Below are 2500 nucleotides of genomic sequence, written 5' to 3'. Positions count from 1 at the left end.
ATTATTGCTATTGTTATTATCATTATTATCATTACTATTATTGTTATTGTTATCAATATTATCAAGAGAGCCCCAGCATAATCATTATCATTATTATTCGTAGTAGTAGATATAGATTTATTCTTATCATTATTGTTATATTTTTTTGTATCATCATCATTATTGTAAGTATTGTCATTACTGTTATTATTACTTTTTGTTGTTATTATTATCGTTTTTGTTGCTATTATTATCATTGCTATTATCACTATAATTATCATGATCATTTTTGTTGTTGTTGCAGTTTTTGTTACTATTATTGTTATTATTATTATTGTCATTATCATCATCATTGTTATTGATATGATCATTATTTATATTATCATTATTATCATTATTGTCATCATTATCATTGTTGTTATCATTAATATAATTAATCAATATCATTATCATTATTATTGTTATTATTGCTATCATCGTTATTGTCGTCATTATTAGTTTCATAAACATTCTTATCATTAGCATTATTATCAGCGTCATTAATACTAACATCATTATCATCATCATCATTATTGTTATTATTATCATCATTATTATTATCATCATTATCATTATTATTATTGCTATAATCATTATTATTATCAGCATTATTACCATTATTATTAGCATTGTTATTATTCCATTACTGTCATCATCATATTATAATCATTATTGTCATTATCATCATCATTATTGCCAGTAGTCGTATGAACATCAGTCATTACCATTATTTTCATGAGGAGCATCCTCATCATAATCGTCATCATCATCAACATCACCCTCACCATCATCATCACCACCATCACCCACAACCACCACCACCACTACTATCACCATCGCAACCACAATTACCACCACCATCACCACAACCATCATCACCACTATTTAGCACCGACGCACCTCCATCATCGACGACATCACCATCACCATCGTCAACAAAATTACCACCACCATCACCACCACCTCCATCACCATCACCACCATCATCACCATCAACATCACCACCACCACCACTACCACCACCATCATCATGATAACCCCCCCTCCTCATCTTCATTACTACAAGCACAACGATAGTTAAAGCAACCAAGGTGAAATAGAATGAGAGAACACATACAATAAACATGTCACGATAACGATACGAGAGAGGGAGGAGGCGACAGAGGGGGGGGGGGGGAGGGAGGGGACTGAGTGATGCGATGAATGCCGTAGAGTTATTTAAAAAAGAAAAAAAAAAGAAAAAAAAATGGTAGGAAGTGGGGGAGATAGTGTGATGTTATTAGCGAGGGCAGTAAGGGTCATTTTCCTGGAGTATTTTGTGAATCTTTTTTCCGGTCGTATTTTCGTGTATTTGCGTTTTTTGTTGATAAAGAGAGAGGTAGGTAAAGGAGGGAGGGAGGGAGAGAGAGAGAGAGAGAGAGAGAGAGAGAGAGAGAAGAGAGAGAGAGAAGAGAGAGAGAGAGAGAAAGGAAGAGAAAGAGAGAGAGAGAGAGAGAGAGAGAGAGAGAGAGAGAGAGAGACGCACACGCACACACACACACACACACACGCATACACACACAGATAGAGAGAGCGAGAGAAAAGAGAGAGAGAGACAGACAGACAGACAGACAGACAGACAGACAGACAAACAGATGGAAAAGAGGGTAACGAGAAATGGAAAGTAAGGTAGAATGAGCAAAGAATAAGAAAGAGTAAGAAAGAAAAAGAGAGGGTGGAGAGAGAGAGAGAAATTAAGCATAAAAGAAAGAGAGATTAGCGAAGGGTACAAACGGAGAGAAATATTAGAAGGAAAAAAATGAGAAACAAAGATAAAGAAACAAACAAATGCAACAAGAAACATAAATAAAAAAAATAAAAAAAATAAACACGCAAAAAAATGCAAATCAAAAAGGAAGAAAACCCCTTTGACAAAAACACAAATCCTTACAAACAAAAACAAGCAAAACCAATGGCTAAAAATCCGAATAGGCAACTCAGAAAAATGAGAACGAAGAGGAGGAGAAGGAGAATGAGGGCGAAAGGGGGAAACACAGGGGAAGAGAAGAAAATAACATTGCCAAAAATGAAAGGTGATTGTTAACTTGGAATGAGCTTGGAAGGGTGTGTCAAACCAGGTGAATTAGAGTTTTGTATGTGTTAGACGTCAGAGAGCAAGGTGTTTAAGCAAGAGAGAGAGAGAGAGAGAGAGAGAGAGAGAGAGAGAGAGAGAGAGAGAGAGAGAGAGAGAGAGAGAGAGAGAGAGAGAGAGGGAAAGGGAGAGAGAGAAGGAGAAAGAGAGTGAGACAGAGAGAGAGATGAGTAAAGATAGAATGAGTGAGAGAGAGAGAAAGAGAATGAGAGAGAGAGACACAGAAATAGATACAGAGACAGAGAGAAAGAGAGAGTGAGTGAGTGAGAGAGAAAGAGAATGAGAGAGATAGAGAGTGGGAGGATGAGGAAGAGAGAATGAGTGAGTGACAGAGAGAGAGAAAGAAAAGAA

Source organism: Penaeus vannamei, chromosome 42, assembly GCF_042767895.1.
Source record: "Penaeus vannamei isolate JL-2024 chromosome 42, ASM4276789v1, whole genome shotgun sequence".
Taxonomy (NCBI): Eukaryota; Metazoa; Arthropoda; class Malacostraca; order Decapoda; family Penaeidae; genus Penaeus; species Penaeus vannamei.
This window is presented reverse-complemented; position numbering follows the sequence as displayed.